The 16,598-nt window shown below is 42.8% G+C and overlaps 1 protein-coding gene and 1 pseudogene across 2 annotated transcripts in view; one reads left to right on the plus strand and one right to left on the minus strand.

The window, feature by feature from the left end:
• The window catches only part of LOC126235803 (uncharacterized), a 135,374-nt gene that overhangs the window by 72,710 nt on the left and 46,066 nt on the right, over positions 1–16,598 (minus strand). The gene's annotated exons all lie outside the window — the stretch shown is intronic.
• LOC126237867 (5S ribosomal RNA) lies at positions 8,098–8,215 on the plus strand (annotated as a pseudogene).

Raw genomic sequence — 16,598 nt, forward strand, 5'->3', positions numbered from 1 at the left:
CGGATCGTAACACATCTGAAATGTAACGTCCACTGTTCAAAGTGCCGTCAATGCGGACAAGAAGTGACCGAGACGTGTACCCAGTGGCACCCCATACCATTACGCCGGGTGATGACAAATACACGCTTCCAATGTGCGTTCACCGCGATGTCGCCAAACACGGATGCGATCATCATGATGCTGTAAACAGAACCTGGATTCATCCAAAAAAATGACGATTTTCCATTCGTGCACCCAGGTTCGTCGTTGAGTACACCATCACAGGCGCTCCTGTCTGTAATGCAGCGTCAAAGGTAACCGCAGCCATGGTCTCCGAGCTGATAGGCCATGCTGCTGCAAACGTCGTCGAACTGTTCGTGCAGATGGTTGTTGTCTTGCAACCTTCCCCATCTGTTGACACAGGGATCGAGACGTGTTTGCACGATCCGTTACAGCCATGCGGATAAGATGCCTTTCATCTCGACTGCTAGTGATACGAGGTCGTTGGGATCCAGCACGGGGCTCCGTATTACACTCCTGAACCCACCGATTCCATTTTCTGCTAACAGTCATGTCGACCTACGCGAGAAGCAATGTCGCGATACGGTAAACTGCAATCGCGATAGGCTACAATCCGACCTTTATCAAAGTCGGAAACGTGATGGTACGCAATTCTCCTCCTTACACGAGGCATCACAACTACGTTTCACCAGGCAACGCCGGTCAACTGCTGTTTGTGTATGAGAAATCGGTTGGAAACGCACCTCATGTCAGCACGTTGTAGGTGTCGCCACCGGCGCCAACGTTGTGTGAATACTCTGAAAAGCTAATCATTTGCATATCACAGAATCTTCTTCCTGTCGGTTACATTTCGCGTCTGTAGCACGTCATCTTTGTGGTGTAGCAATTTTAATGGCCAGTAGTGTATATTGCTGTCTCAGTGGAACAGCATTTCTGAAGTGGAAAAACTGGGAGTTCACAGAGGGTGGGTTTTCTGGTAGTTGGGAGTTCCAACGTTAGGCGCGTAATGGGGCCCCTTAGGAACATGGCTGCCAAAGTGGGAAAGGAAGCCAGTGTGCACTCGGTGTGCATACCGGGGGGAGTCATGACGGATGTGGAAAGGCTGCTTCCACATGCCATGAGGAGTACATGGTGCAGCCAACTGCAGGTGGTGGCTCATGTCGGTACTAATGACGTATGTCGCTTTGGATCGGAGGAGATTGTGTCTGGTTTTGGGCGGCTAGCGGAAATGGTAAAGACTGCCAGTTTTGCTTCCGAGATTAAGGCGGAGCTCACCATTTGCAGCATCAACCGACTGTGGTCCTTTGGTACAGAGCCGAGTGGAGGGTCTGAATCAGAGGCTCAGGTGGTTCTGTGACCGTGTGGGCTGCAGATTCATTGACTTGCGCTATCGGGTGGTGGGTTTCCGGATTCCGCCTAATAGGTCAGGAGTCCACTACACACAGGAAGCGGCTACACGGGTAGCGGGGGCTGTGTGGAAGGGACTGGCCGGTTTTTTAGGTCATAGAGCCTCAGGGAACCACAGAAAGGACGTCTGTCTAAAAGAGGGCAGGTAAAACACAGTAAGTTACTTGTAGAAACGATCGGTATTGTAGTTGTAAATTGTCGTAGCTGTGTTGGGAAAGAACCAGAGCTCCAAGCCCTAATAGAAAGCACTGAAGCTCAAATAACTATAGGTACAGAAAGCTGGCTAAAGCCGGAAATAAGTTCAGCATAATTTTTTTCAAACGATCTAACAGTGTTCAGAAAGGTGGTGGAGTATTTATTGCTGTCAGAAGTAGTTTGCCTTGTAGTGAAATTGAAGTAGATAGTTCTTGCGAAATAGTATGGGTAGAGGTTATACTTGACAATCGGACTAAACTATCTATGGGTCGTTTCACCGACCCCCGACTCAGAAGATATAGTTGCTGAACAGTTCAAAGAAAACTTCAGTGTCATTTCAAGTAGGTACTCCACTCATACAATTAAAGTCGGTGGTGACTTTAATCTACCCTCAATATGCTGGAAAAATTATAAGTTTAAAGCCGGACGCAGGCATAAAAGTCATCCGAAATTGTTCTGAATGCTTTCTCAGAAAATTATTTTGAACAATTAGTTCATGAGCTCACTCGAAGCGTAAATGGTTGCGAAAGCATACTTGACTTCTTAGCAACAAATAATCTTGGACAAATAGTGACTATCGTGACGAATACAGGGATTAGCGACCACAAAGCAGTAGCTGCTAGGCTGAATACCGTAACTCCTACAACCATCAAAAAGAAACGCAAAGTATATCTATTTAAAAAAGCCGATAAAAATGCTCTTAACTCCTTTTTAAGAGACAGTCTGCACTCCTTATGATCTGATCATGTAAGGGTAGAAAAATCGTGGAATGATTTCAAAGAGATAGTATCGACAGCAATTGAGAGATATATACCACATAAATTAATAAGTGATGGTACTGAGCCTCCATAGTACACGAAACGGGTCAGATCACTGTTGCAAAAGTAGCGAAAAAAGCATGCCAAATTTAAAAGAACACAAAATCCCCAAGACTGGCAAAGTTTCGCAGAAGTTCGAAATATAGCGCGTACTTCAATGAGAGATGCTTTTAATAATTTCCACAACGAAACACTGTCTCGAAATCTGGCAGAAAACCCAAAGAGATTTGGTCATACATAATGCACATCAATGGCAAGACGCAATCAATACCTTCACCGCGCGATAACAACGGTGAAGTCACTGATGACAGTGTCACTAAAGCGGAGTTATTACACACGATTTTCCAAAACTTCAACAAAGAAGACGAAGTAAATATTCCTGAATTCCATCAAGAACAACTGCCAAGATGAAAAACATAGAAGTAGATACCCTCGGTGTCGCAAAGCAGCTTAAATCACTTAATAAAAGTAAGGCTTCGGGCCAGGCTGTATACCAGTCAGGTTCCTCTCAGAATATGCTGATACGATAGTCCCATATTTAGAAGCAGTTATGTACAACCGCTCGCTCACAGAAAGATCCATACCTAAAGACTGGAAAATTACCCAAGTCACACCAATACCCAAAAAGGGAAGTAGGAGTAATCCGTTGAATTACAGGCCCATATCATAACGTCGATTTGCAGTAGGGTTTTCGAACATTATGAAGTACCTCGAAGAAAACGATTTATTGTCATATGGTCAGCACGAATTCAGAAAATATCGTTCTTGCGTAACACAACTAGCCCTTTACCTTTACCCATTGATTCCATATTTTTATATTTCCAGAAGGCTTTTGACACCGTTCCTCACAAGCGTCTTCTAACCAAACTGCGTGCCTATGGAATATCGCCTCAGTTGTGCGACTGGATTCGTGATTTCCTGTCAGAAAGGTCACAGTTCGTAGTAATAGACGGAAAGTCATCGAGTAAAACAGAAATAATATCCAGCGTTCCCCAAGGAAGTGTTATAGGCCCTTTATTGTTCCTGATCTATATTAATGACATAGGAGACAATCTCAGTATCCGTCTTAGATTATTTGCAGACGATGCTGTCATTTATCGTCTGGTGAAGTCTTCAGATGACCAAAACGAATTGCAAAATGATTTAGATAAGATATCTGTATGGAGCGAAAAGTGGCAATTGACCCTGAATAAAGAAAAGTGTGAGTTATTCACATGAGTACTAAAAGAAATCTGCTAAATTTCGATTACGCGATAACTCACACGAATATGAAGGCTGTAAATTCAACTAAATACTTAGGGATTACAATTAAAAATACCCTAAATTGGAACGATCATATAGATAATGTTGTGGGTAGAGCCAACCAAATATTGCGATTCATTGGCAGAACACTTAGAAGGTGCAACAGATCTACTAAAAAGACTGCTTGCACAACGCTTGTCCGCCCTATTCTGGAGTATTACTGCGCGGCGTGGGATCCGCTTCAGATGGGACTGACGGGTGACATCGAAAAAATACAAAGAAAGGCAGCTCCTTTTGTATTATCGCGAAGTAGGGGAGATTGTGCCACAGGCATGATACGTGAATTAGAGTGGCCATCATTAAAATAAGGACGTATTTCGTTGCGACGGGGTCTTCTCATGAAATTTCAATCACCAATTTTTTTCTCCAATTGCGATAACATTCTGTTGGCACCCACCTACATAGGGAGAAATGATCATCACGATAAAATAAGAAGTCAGGGTTCGCACAGAAAAATTTAAATGCTCGTTTTTCCCGCTCGCCGTTCGAGAGTGGAACGGTAGAGAGACAGTTTGAAAGTGGTTCATTGGACCCTGTGCCAGGCACTTTATTGTGAATAGCAGAGTAATCACGTAGATGCAATATTTTACGCTTATTTTGATACATACATCACTCCTACGACGTATGCACAGTTATTTTTGAATCGCCCTTTATATCTTTATTTTTGAGCGCCCCTTCGACGGTAGGGTAACTAGAGACAGATGTATTCCGTTCTGATGCACTGATGTCTAATTTGAAGGACTAACTACTTTTTACTTTCTCCTCTAATGTTGCATATCTGATCAATTTATAAAGACATAAGAATGTAAGTGAATTTCCTTGTAGTTGATATTGGAAATGCAAAGTAAGTGAAAAAACGACATATACTTAAGTTGAGCATAAATTTGTTACAAAGATTCTCTAGTGAAATACCACAAGCTCAAAAGTAGGATGCGCTGTAAATGAAACTTACCATATGAATACAGAAACGAATTGCATGAAAATTCCAAGTATTTACGTAAATGAAAATAATTTGCAAAGTTTAAGTGTTAGATTGACTAAGAAATTTGTTCACTTTTTTATTCGCGAAGTTTGTTGGTAAATTATCTTATATCTGTATCTTACATTAACGTTCCTGGTCTGTGGGTATTCTGCCCTCTATAAAATTCACGTTGAAAATATAGACGATTATCAACTACGTTTTACAATGTCTAGAGCGCATGTGATATTTTGATGTGAAGCATTTTTACATTGTATTGTAAACGGGTAGAAGTATTACTATCACCGAAGTGCTTGCTCGGATATTGTAATGTGGCACTGCATTTAAAACTATTTCGGAAATAAAACACAATGTACTATCAATATTCGTAAAGATAATGATCAAATAATACAAAATCGTCATTCAGGACACAACTAAACACGTGTGTCACTCTTTTATTACCAAAGAAAACATTTGTAGTTGCGCGTAGGCAGAAAGTAAGAGAATAAGGTGTTTCAGTGCCCTGGCACTGTTCAAGGGTTTTCTGCGTTACAGTTGTGTAACAATGAATATGGAATGTATCTTAACGTTTCCTGTCTGACTGCTGCGTCCACAGAAACAAGAGCTGTTGTCATAAAACATCAGCTGAGATAACTCTGTTGACCCCAACCACAATAAAGATTTACTTTCTCAGTTTGTGGTTCGGGTGCTTCAGCAAGAAAACGTGTTGCTAACGCAGTTGTCTTAAAGCGCATAATCGAAGTTTAGATGGAAATTTCAACACTGGGCGATATGCGTACTCCCCGCAACGATTGGCCATTAAATTTATACTTCTGTTGATAAGGAAATGTGCTTTGGTTACTGGTGTTCCGATCACAATTCAGGTACGAAAACTCGTATTTCCACGTGGCACACTTTTGAGAGGTAAAACAATGAACAGTACTTCACAGATCAGTAATTATTTACACCCCAACAAAGCGAATTGTTTGCCTGATAATGAATGGCTGAAGTGCGGAATGTCGAGCGGTGGAGGGAAACAGACGAAAGTTTTTATACACGTCCTCTGAATAAACTTAAAGAGGGCATAGGGCAAGGTGTTGTTGACCTCTGGTGAATCACAAATCATTCGCTTGTAGAACTATTGTGAAGCGAATGATAGTGTGATAAACTGGAATAAAACATCCTTCACATTTTTACTTCGCAAAATGGAATATACGTATTCATGATCGTTAATTGCTACATCATTGAACCAGAGGAGGCCCTACACCTACACCTACATCTACGTGCATACTCTGCAAGTCACAGTATGGTGCATGGCGGAAGGTACCCTGTACCACTGCTAGTCATTTTCTTTCCTGTCCCACTAGCAAATAAGGGAAGAAAAAAGACTATCTATTGAAACGCGTACGTTTCATATGTATTCATTACCAGCGATGGCGAGGCATGACAGAATCCCTGACCAGAGAGTTATTTATCGTGGCTAGTCTGCGCTTGACCGCGCGAGAGTTCAGTTGTGTGTGGCGAGTCGGCAGAGGGAGTAGACAGTTGGATAATTGTACTCAGTCAGTGCTAGTGTGTAGCGAGTCGGCATGCGTCCGCGGTGTGCTCTGCCCAAGAGTCTGGTCAGGAATGTGGTGGACGACATGTATATTATTGTAGAAGGTAATGAAGCAGCATTGCGCTCCGCTAATAACGTATGTTAATTGTAATTAATTTGTTCAAAATGATACCCCAATAATAACTTTTTATAAAGTAACTCATTTAAAGAAAAAGATTCATTTCAAGCTAAATAATATTTCCTATGCATTCCCTCCAAGAATCAAAATTAAATATAAGCCAGCATTGCACGAAACTATTCCGATAAATAAGAGCAGATATAGATGCAGTTTTAGTGAGGTAAGAATTTTGGTTTAATTATTTCACAGGGCCGTAGGTCAGCGCTGCTGTCCTTATAAAATTTGTCAGGTTTAATTATTGCTGTTGAGTTGTTACATTCAGTTCATGGTTCATTATTTAATTAATGTTATTGTGGGTTTGTGATCAATCTTCATCCCTTAACGATATTTTGTGGGGAGTTGACATTTGCGCAATTTTTATTCTTTAATTTTGCAAGGAGGTTACGCTTGGCTCATTTTATTATTCAGTTAATATAGACTAACTTTATTGCGGGGAGGTTACACTATATGGTTCCGTAAAAGTCATAATTTCTCTTATCATATCTTCGTGGGCCGCAAGTGAATTATACGTTGGCGAAAGTAGAGTATTTTTGCAGTCAACTTCAAACGCCAGTTCTCTAAAGTTTCTCAATAGCGTTTCACGAAAAGGAAGTCGTGTTCCCTCCAGGGACCCCTGTTCGAGCTCACGAAGCATCTCCGTAATACTCGCCTGTTGCTCGAACTTATCGGTAACTAATCTAGAAGCACGCCTCTGAACTGCTTCGACGTCTTCCTTTGATCCGGCCTGGCGGGGATCCCAGAAACTCGAGCAGTACGCAAGAATGGGTCGCACTAGAGTTCTGTACGTGGTCTCCTTTACAGCTGAACCACACTTTTCTAGAATTCTCCCAATAAACTGAAGTCGACTATTTGCCTCACATGCTTGTTCCATTCCATATCGCTTTGTAGCGTTATTCTCAGATGTTTAAACGACCTGACATAGTCAACTGGACGCTACTAATGCTGTATCAGAACATTACTGGTTTGTTTTTCCTATTCATTCGCTTTAACTTACATTTTTCTACATTTAGAGTTAGCTTCCATTCATCACACCAACTAGAAACTTTGTCGAAGTCATTTTGTATCCTCCTACAGTCACTCGACGACGACATCCTCCCATACGCCACAGCGTCATCAGCAGACAGCCCTTCCCTGGCGTACTCCTGGCGTTACTCTTGTCTCTGATAAACATCATCATCGAGGACAGAGTATTGGGAACAATTGCTTAGGAAGTCTTCAAATCACTCACATATCTGGGAACCTGTTCCTTATGTTCGTATCTTTGTTAACAGCGTGCAGTGGGGCCTTAGGCTACGTAAAATAGTTCGAATACGAAGCAGATAAATGTTTGGGAGAAGAGGGAAACACAAAAATTACGCCTCCTTACAAAACGCGTGGTCAGGCTTGTATTTCTGGACATTAATTACATTGTCTGCTTGACGGTCCGTTACGGATAGAAAATCCGCTAACTGCGACTTCTGAGGATTTACAGGTGTAAGTAATGGAAGGTACAAAGGTATTTCCGGCCGGATTAAAGATACCGTTTTTCTGAACAAAATTTCGAAGTAGCAACGGTTATATTAATGTTCACAGAGACTGGCACAGGATATGTCTAAAGACCTTCGCTCACAGCTCCTAGGAAGCAAGGATGGATCAGTCGATATTATCGCCAGCAAAATATTAGTCGTCCCCTTAATACATCAGCAATGGCCTTGCCGCAGTGGATACACCGGTTCCCGTCAGATCACCGAAGTTTAGCGCTGTCGGGCGTGGCCAGCACTTGTATGGGTGACCATCCGGGCCGCCATGCGCTGTTGCCATTTTTCGGGGTGCACTCAGCCTCGTGATGCCAATTGAGGAGCTACTCGACCGAATAGTAACGGCTCCGGTCACAGAAAACCATCGTAACGACTGGGAGAGCAGTGTGCTGACCACTCGCCCCTCCTATCCGCATCCTCATCTGAGGATGACACGGCGGTCGGAGGGTCCCGATGGGCCACTTGTGGCCTGAAGACGGAGTGCTTTTTTAATGCATAACACCGGTAGCTTTTGAGCGCTGCAGATAGTGTAGAACTGAACCAGACAGTCACCTGACCGTCCATCGATTATGTTAGTTATGGCTGTCGATTGTATGGAATCAACTCAGCCCAGTAACATGGCCTGGCGTGTAGAAGTGACAGAGATGGGCTGTCATGTTTTTGTGCATGACCACAGCGTGAATAAAGTTGCGTGATTGGTTGGTGTATCAATGCTGATTCAGTTCGTGGGCTAGTGGTTACCGCCATTGCCTCTAAATCGCGGGCTCCCAGGTTCACGGCCGAGTCAGAAATTTTTTTTATGGTCGGGAGACTGGGTGTTTGTGTAGACCTCATCATTCATCACATCTTTGTCGACGTGTAAGTCGCAGAACGGGCGTCAAATAGAGAGACTTGCACCAGGCGCCCGAACAATGGCAGACGTAGCCTCCTGGCCAGTAATGCCATATGACCTTTCTGGCGCTAACACAAGGATTAGTTTACTACTTCAAACAAGGTAAGGTGGCGTAAGAACGTACTAATCGGCAGAGACTGGAAGCGAGAGTCGCGTCCTGTAAGTGTCTAACAGTTTCAAACTCGACAGGGATTGCTGCTGTCTGTGACTGCAGGTACATCTCAAGCAGTTTCCTAGCGAGCGCTGCGAAGGAAACTGCATGTGATAGATATCTGGAGTCTGACACCCCACAAAAGGCCGTTGCTTACCGTGGCATAAAAAAACTGCACGTCTTCCGTGAACTAAACAACACAGAAACTGGGTATTATCTGACTAGAGGCGCGATTTTGCCTCTTTTCAAATGATGCAAGGCGTCGAGTATATCGACGATCCAATGAAGAGTTTAGCCCGCGGTGTGGTTTGATGTAGTTCGGGCTGGAAATTGGATGTGATGTTTTGCAGGTGTTTTTCGCACTGTGGGGAAAGGGCCTTGTCGCAGTGGATACGCCGATTTCCGTCAGATCACCGAAGTTAGGCGCTGTCGGGAGTGGCCGGCACTTGGATGAATGACCATCCTGGCCGCCATGCACTGTTGCCAATTTTCGGGGTGCACTCTGCCTCGTGATGCCAATTGAGGAACCACTCGACCGAATAGTTGCGGCTCCGGTCACAGAAAACTATCATAACGACCGGGAGAGCGGTGTGCTGACCACACGACCCTCGTATCCGCATCCTCAGCTGAGGATGACACGGCGGTCGGATGGTCCCGATGGGCCACTTGTGGCCTGAAGATGGAGTGCTTTCGCACTGTGGTTTGGGACCACTTATTCACGTTGCTGTGAGCATGAGCGAGGGTGTTTATTTCAACATTCTTGGTGACTGAATGTCCTTTCTTCTACATATTCAAGAGAAGTATTCTGCGGACAGCCGTCTTCACAGGGCTGCACGCCCACTTTCCTCACTGGACGAATTCTCATGCATTCTGTTCCACGTCAACTGACCCGCTAAATCACGTGATCTTATCCGATAGCAATACAAAAGAAACCGAACTAATGTTTTGGTGGGCGGAGCTTTTGTACTACCACGTTTTCCCACTAAGGCGCATAGAGCCAAAATTAGTGATCCTGCAAGCCGAGTGCTATAGCTGAAGGAGGTCAGCACTGGTTTCGGCAGAGTTTATAGCGAAAAGTGTTTTGCGTGAACATCAGTTTTGCAATGGCTGATTTTCGTGAACAGCCTACAACGGTGAAATTCTCATCTTTGCTCGGAAAAAGTGGAACAGAAACTCTTGAACTGTTAAAACAGGCGTGCTGTGGGAAAAACTCAAGTGTCTGAGTGGTTTTCCCGTTTAAAACTGGTTAAATGTCAGTTGATGACAAACCTCATTGTGGTCCTCCTTCCACGTCCCAAACACACGAAAAGGTTGAAAACATTCATGCAGTCATCAACGAAGATCGATGACGGATCACTGAAGAAATTATGGAGCTGTCAGGAGAGACTTCGAGTTCAGTGCAGTGGACCGTGCCAGAAGATTTGGGAATGGAAAGGATGGCTCTCGAATTCGTGACCCGACTGCTGACAGCTGAACAAAAAACAAGATCCCGTGGAAGAACGTTGTGCTTTGGAAGAAGACACCCGAAATGAACAAAACTTTTTTTCAAAAATTATCACGTGACGGAAATTGGTTCTATGCTTACGATCGTGAATCAAAGCAACAATCAAGTCAGTCGAAAACTTCAGTTTCTCCTCACCCCAAGAAAGCTCGTCAGGTGACATAAAATATTAAAACAATGCTGATTTGTTTTTTTCGATGTGAGAGGAGTCGTCCTTTCAGAGTTTGTTGCACAGGATGAGGCTTTCTACTTGCAAGTTTGAAAAGACTGCGAAACTGTGTGCGGCGGAAGCGGCATGATTTGTGGCAGTCGGGTGACTGGTTTTTCAATCATGACAATGCCCCTTCTCACACAGTCCTGGTTGTGCGACAATTCTTGACCAAAAATTGTATGACTCCTGTTCCTCAAACCCGCATACTCACCCGATCTTGCCCCGCGCGACTTTTTGTTTTTTTGTTTCCTAGAATGAAAAGAGACATGTAAGGCAAGCGTTTTGCTGATGTTGCTGAGGTGGAGAAAAAACGACGGAGGCGCTGTCAAGCGTCACAGAACATGAATTTAAATCAAGTTTTGAAAAATGGAATAAAAGATTAGACAAGTGTATTAGTGCAAGTGGAGAGTACTTTGAAGGGGATTTAAGGCTTGTGCTTTAAATGTGAATAAATAAGTTAAAAAATAAGTTCGGTTTCTTTTAGTACCCCCTCATATCTAGGATTGTTTCGAACAGCACGTGAAACAGAGCGACCAATATCCCTGAAATTTGGTAGCCCTACGGGATTTAGTCAGATGGTTCAAATGACTCCGAGCACCATGTGACTTAACATCTGAGGTCATCAATCGCCTAGAACTTACAACTACTTAAACCTAACCAACCTAAGGACATCACACACAACCATGCCCGAGGTAGGATTCGAACCTGCGACCGTAGCAGTCGCGCGGTTCCGGACTGATGCGTCTAGAACCGCTCGGCCACCGCAGCCGGCTGGTGTTTAGTCACCAATGAGTAGCTTCATCTACAGCTACATCTACATCCATACTCCGCAAGCCACCTGACGGTGTGTGGCGGAGGGTACCCTGAGTACCTCTATCGGTTCTCCCTTATATTCCAGTCTCGTATTGTTCGTGGAAAGGATTGTCGGTATGCCTCTGTGTCGGCTTTAATCTCTCTGATTTTATCCTCATGGTCTCTTCGCGAGATACACGTAGGAGGGAGCAATATACTGCTTGACTCCTCGGTGAAGGTATGTTCTCGAAAATTCAACAAAAGCCCGTACCGAGCTATTGAGCGTCTCTCCTGCAGAGTCTTCCACTGGAGTTTATCTATCATCTCCGTAACGCTTTCGCGATTACTGAATGATCCTGTTACGAAGCGCGCTGCTCTCCGTTGGATCTTCTCTATCTCTTTTATCAACCCTATCTGGTACGGATCCCACACTGCTGAGCAGTATTCAAGCAGTGGGCGAACAAGCGTACTGTAACCTACTTCCTAGCTTCAGCTAGATATGCCATAGCTGAAGAAATTTGTGGTCTTTCCTTGGTGAACTGGGTCAATTATCAAGGCTAGAGACTGTGTTACAAGGTATTAGCGTAACGTCTACTGGAGATGATCTAATTTTTTTGGAAAATGGAAATTTGTAGTAAGGTCTTATGGAACCAAACTGCTGAGGTCATCGGTCCCTAAGCTTACGCACTACTTAACCTAACTTAAACTGACCTGCGCTAAGAACAACACACACACCTCCGACGGGCGAAGCCCCGCGGCCTGTGACAAGGCGCCCAGACTGCGCGGTGTGGCTTTTTTTTTTTTTCTTTTTTTGTTCAATGTGCTTACACTGTAGAGGAAAATAGAATCGTCAACCCGATAAGATACCAGGACGCAATGTACATCTTTCAAAAAGGTTAACCTTTTTGATGCGCGGGTGGTACTGAATGTTTGTTGCCGCCGAGGAAGCTGGAAGTCAGCTGTAGGGACTGGCCAAGTTTCGTAAACAGAGCTAATAGGGGCTGATGCGCAGCAGTAAAGCGCCAGATCGGAATGTGTACCGTCTTAAGAGACTGCATTGTGGAATTTCAGCGAAAGAACTCGGTAAGCTACTCACAATGTTTCAGAGTTGGAGATGAGAGCAACCCTTAATTAGTAGAAAAATAAGTGAAAAATGTTACAGTAGCAACTGTCGCAGCATTTATACTCTAATTAAGTTCTTTCAGAAGATCGTAAGACTAAAATCTGTTAATAGTTTGGTCAACTACAATCATGCGATATGTTGCAAATAACATAGTTTCCGGGCTTAAAGGTAACTATATCAACGTGCTATTTACAACAATATACGAGAGATGCTCAACTAACAACTATCCTTCTGCCTGCTGGGATAACCTACACCAGCATCAGTGTCAGAAGGTCTGCTACACACGGTTGTTTTGAACTTGTAAATCTCTGTATTGAATTACGCAAACAGTTTACGGAAGCTATATATACATTTAAAAGAAATGCATTAGAAGACGCGTAGAGTAATAGCGAAAGCCGAGTTGGCAGTGTCCGAGTAAAGAATAGTATGCCCTCTCCTCCAGATTGATACGATGAAAAACAATATGCTGGTTGCAAATGAAACAAGTTATGGCAGTGGACGAGTTAGGTTGTATGATGAACCTGCTGAAAGGGTTAAATGTTCAGCTATCAGTTCGTGATATAAAAGTTTAGATTACGTCTCTGTGTAATTGAGGGATTTTCTTTTTCTTTTACGATACTTGGCGGCTTTCAACTTAGGCAACGATTCGTGAAGATTAAAATGTGAAGTTGGGCTGTCATTTGCAGTTCAGAATTGCAAATTCCTTAGTAGCTGGCTGACTGAATTGCTACCCAAACTGGATGAAGGATAGACCGTATCACATGCCGTAGAGCTATGCGGAAATATCATTCTGTTTTTCAGTGAACCTTCAAACTGTTAACAGTTGTAACGAATAAACAGTAAACAAATACGATTAATTTTGCATTTGAGCCATCCGAAAACGCCTTGCGTAATAACTCTGAGTTCCAGTTTAACCTGAGCCCCGTACAGTGAAGCAGAATAACATTCCTACGAAAGGTAGGTATCTGAGTTCGAATTTTCGTCCAGCACACAGATTTAACTTAAATTTACTTAAGGATGTCATTTATTATTTACACCTTTCCAGTATGTGATCAAATTAATAAATGATTTAAAATTCGTTCATGGTTCTTCTAGGAACAAAAATGGAGCCACTGATGTTTCACTGAATATTTAATTACATCCCCTGCTTTTGGTCCACTTTTTATTTTTAAATTGCCTTAAGTGAATTTGCTTGTTTCAGACTTTTCTAAAGTGAATTTTTATAACAAGGATCAGTTTCAGAGAGCAAGTAAAACTCTCCTCAAGCTGGTGCTCGGTCTGAACACCGCAGTCCTTTAGGAGTAATCCATTTGAAGGTGGAACATGCTTGCCTTCTCTGAACTCTGAGCTGACTCACTGCGTCTCTTGACCTGCGAAATGACTTACCCAATCTAGTTAACGTGGACTCCGAATATCGGTATAACCTGGCATTTTGTATGTCAACGAGTTATTGCCAAGAGTGAAACAAGTGAGAAGAGACAAAAAATACTAGCATTTTTTATACTGCCCTTACAGTCCACCTCTTGCCAAAATCGCCTTCATCGGCGTTAGCTTTTCGCTAAAGAACTTGTTTTCTCAAGAAGGTTATCCTTCTTGAAAAGACAGCTCCCTTCTGCGAACTGGTTAAAATAAGAAACATTACAGTCCTTGAAGATGAATTTTATTTGATATGAAACAGAATTATATCACCTTCTTAAGGTGTAATCAAAGTAATAGAGTATTTGAAATTTACGTCTTACGGATGACGTTTCTTGATGAACATACGAAAAGTTATTCTTCTAAAAGAAGTACACAAAGAAATTCAGGCAGTATGTTCTTCAGTGACCCAGCGAGCAAATTCACGACGTTTATCGGTGAACGTAACACTTGCAAGTCTTCAAGAAAAACATATAAAAGTTCACATTCGTTTCTTCATTGATCGGCTGCCACGCTCTCAACCTTCTGAAGGTGCATTATGTGTGTTAAAAATTACCTCATGCCAGGATTAAGTACAGTATAGGCAACTTTCGCGGTTAAGTCCAAATCACACGACGAACGAATGAGTAAGCTATTATTTATTCTTACAACCGGCCTCCAAGGTCTTGGGGTAACCTCTAGGAAGGGGATGAGGGCTGTGTTTTCGAGTTCCCACTTGAGAATGCCGTACGATTGTGGGTTTTAAATGATGGGTTATTATATCGATCTGGTTAATGGTATTGACAGCAGCATTAGATCGTTTGCCGATGATTCTGTAGTCTACAGGAAAGTAGTATCACACGAAAGTTGCGGACAAATCAATGAGGATTTGCAGAAAATAAATGCGTGGTGTAATGACTGGCAATTATCTCTCAATATTAGTAAGTGCAACCTACTGCGTATAACAAGTTGAAAAATATCCGTTAATGGCCGGCCGAAGTGGCCGTGCGGTTAAAGGCGCTGCAGTCTGGAACCGCAAGACCGCTACGGTCGCGGGTTCGAATCCTGCCTGGGCATGGATGTTTGTGATGTCCTTAGGTTAGTTAGGTTTAACTAGTTCTAAGTTCTAGGGGACTAATGACCTCAGCAGTTGAGTCCTATAGTGCTCAGAGCCATTTATCCGTTAATGTACGAGGTACGAGTACAAAATAAATGCCCAGTCTTTGGAAGCGGTAACATCCGTCAAGTATCTGGGTGTGACTATTCGAAATGATCTCAAATGGAATGATCAGATTACACAAGTAACGAGCAAGGCGAACTCTAGACTGCGGTTTATTGGTAGAATCCTGAAGCGATGCAGTCCTTCAGCAAAGGAAATTGCTTACAATACGTTAGTTCGTCCAGTTTTAGAGTATTGTTCGTCTGTATGGGACCCTTACCGGTTGGGTCTGATTCAAGAGATTGAGAAGGTCCAAAGAAGAGCGGCAAGATTCGTGACTGGTACATTTCGCCACCGCGAGAGCGTTACAAATCTCATAGATAGTTTGAAGTGGAACACAGATAGACGACGTGCTAAACGGAAGGGGCTGGTTACTAAATTCCGAAATCCGATCTTCGCCGAGGATGTAGAGCATATATTATTACCATCAACTTGCAAATCGCGCAATGATCGCCATTCAAAGATAAGGGAAATTAGAGCTCGTGTACTGAGGCGTTCAGGCAGTCGTTTTTCCCTCGCGCGATCCGCGAGTGGAACAGAGGGGGAGAAATATGACTTTGGAGCGAATTGTGCCCTCCGCCACACACCGCTTGGTGGCTAGAGGAGTATATATGTATATGTAGATATATTACCGACACTTATGAAGAATCAAATTATAAACTTGTCAACATATATTCTGAATGTCTACAAATAAATATCTTCTAAGTAAAATGCTGGGTGTCAATAGGAAGAAAGATTTTTAAAAACGAGAAAGTTGTTAACATCGACACATATTGTAAATTAAAGTTCCGCGCCGGGTTATTTGTGTATATTTAAAGGCCAATATCAAGAACTACTCTAAGGATTTTGATATGGTTTTCACTAATAGTTAGATTGATAAACAAGAATGCTTTGTATATAACATTGAGCAGGCAGTAAATGAAACCAAAGAAAAATGTGGAGAAGGAATTAAAGTTCAGTGAGAAGAAATAAAACTTTGAGGTTTGCCGACGACATGGTAATTCTGTCAAAGACAGCAAAGGACTTGGAAAAACAGTTGAATGTAATGGAAAGTGTCTTGAAAGGACGATATAATATGAACATCATCAAAAGGGAAAGAAGGAAAAAGGGAATGTATTCGAATTCAATTAGGTGATGATGAGGGAAATGTATTAGGAAACGAAACACTTAATGCAGTAGATGAGTTTTCGTATCTGGGCAGCAAAATAACTGGTGATGGCCGAAGTAGAGAGGATATAAAATGTAGACTGGCAATGGCAAGAAATACGTTTCTGAAGCAGAGAAATTGAGATTTGTTAACATCGAATATAGAGTTAAGTGCCAGGAAGTCGTTTCTGAAAGTATTTGTATGGAGTGCAGCCATGTGTGAAAGTGAAACATG

The sequence above is a fragment of the Schistocerca nitens genome, chromosome 2 (genome assembly GCF_023898315.1).
Source record: "Schistocerca nitens isolate TAMUIC-IGC-003100 chromosome 2, iqSchNite1.1, whole genome shotgun sequence".
Classification (NCBI taxonomy): domain Eukaryota; kingdom Metazoa; phylum Arthropoda; class Insecta; order Orthoptera; family Acrididae; genus Schistocerca; species Schistocerca nitens.